Genomic DNA, 1,310 nt, shown 5'->3' on the forward strand with positions numbered 1-1,310 from the left:
TAAGCAAGTAGCATATTTCAGGCAGTATGGTCAAACATTTACATGCAATATCAAACAGCCTTCAGTTTCTATGCAGATTTGAAATTACCCACCTTTGTCATATAGACATACACATAGCTATACCTATAGATATAGATAGTTATAGAGGACACCATTCTAAGGGTGGAAGCAAACGCATGGTGCTTGAGTGAGGGACACTCTGAAAGCACAGAGGTAGGACAACTCTCCCAGCTCTTCCATGCCAGGTTGGAAGTTACTGGAACAGGTGGGCATCCAGTTTTCGGGCTGCAGCACTGGCAGCTTGGGTGCTACCTTCAGCTTGGGGAGAACAAACATGGGGCTTTCTGTTGGAGGTCTCTCTGGTAGGAACCCAAGTTGGTGAGATGATCATCTTTCTGAAGAAAAACCTCATTTGCTAAGCAGCTGGTCTCTGATAAAGACCAAGCCCAGTGAGCAAGTAAAGTATGTCCTCTAAAAGACGAACCGTGGCCTATACATCCTCGGGAACGAGGTTCTTCTAGAGTTGACCTTATTGCCCTGAAGTGGGCATGATGCTTTTAGGGACTTCGGATGGTCCAAAGCATGTAGTCACATTACTACAGGCACAAGATTGTCATGTTTGAAAATACGCTTCAAAGGAAAGCCACAATGGAAAGATGGCAGCCCTGACTGTAGGAAGGAAAACTGGGTCGCTTTTCCGTAAATCTGAACCTGCATTGGAATTTTACCAAGACCTTGGATTGCCACCAAAACAGAAAGTTAAAACTTGTCGAGTAACAGATCATGCTTGTAATTAAACCAGGCACTCCTCCCTACGCGGCTCGCTTTCATCCAGAACAGCATGGGGATGTCACCACCAAAACTATTGGTAAAGGTTTTCAGGGCGTCATGAAAAGATGGGCCAGCCTGCTTCTCATGGTTAGAAAAATTACCACATCTAAAAACCAGTTAATTTTTGAAACAGATATAGATATAAATATAGATAATATAGATTCAGATGATATATAAATATATATGTATATATTGAAGCTTAGTGGTTTAGGTAACTTGTCTAAGGTCATATAACTTCTATGTAACAAAGATTTTAGTTGTATTCATGATATTTTATGTGACTTTTTCTTTTGATGATCACAGAGAAATCCTCTTCAGCTGCTATTATGAAGTACAAATGTTTACTATTTTTCATATTTTCTGTCCCAAATGAGTTTCCATGGTCCCTTTGGGCTTCCATAGTCAAGACTTCAAGAATGATTAAAAGTTCTTTAGCCATGAGTATTGAGAGTATAACAGCTAAGTTTTTAATTTTTTCT

The 1,310-nt window shown here is 40.1% G+C and overlaps 1 pseudogene; it reads left to right on the forward strand.

The window, feature by feature from the left end:
- The first annotated feature begins 238 nt into the window (after positions 1–238).
- On the forward strand, positions 239–923 carry LOC100717235 (large ribosomal subunit protein uL3m-like; annotated as a pseudogene).
- Positions 924–1,310: the final 387 nt, after the last annotated feature.

The sequence above is a fragment of the Cavia porcellus genome, unplaced genomic scaffold (genome assembly GCF_034190915.1).
Source record: "Cavia porcellus strain 051 isolate PalLab524CR breed Dunkin Hartley unplaced genomic scaffold, mCavPor4.1 scaffold_8, whole genome shotgun sequence".
Classification (NCBI taxonomy): domain Eukaryota; kingdom Metazoa; phylum Chordata; class Mammalia; order Rodentia; family Caviidae; genus Cavia; species Cavia porcellus.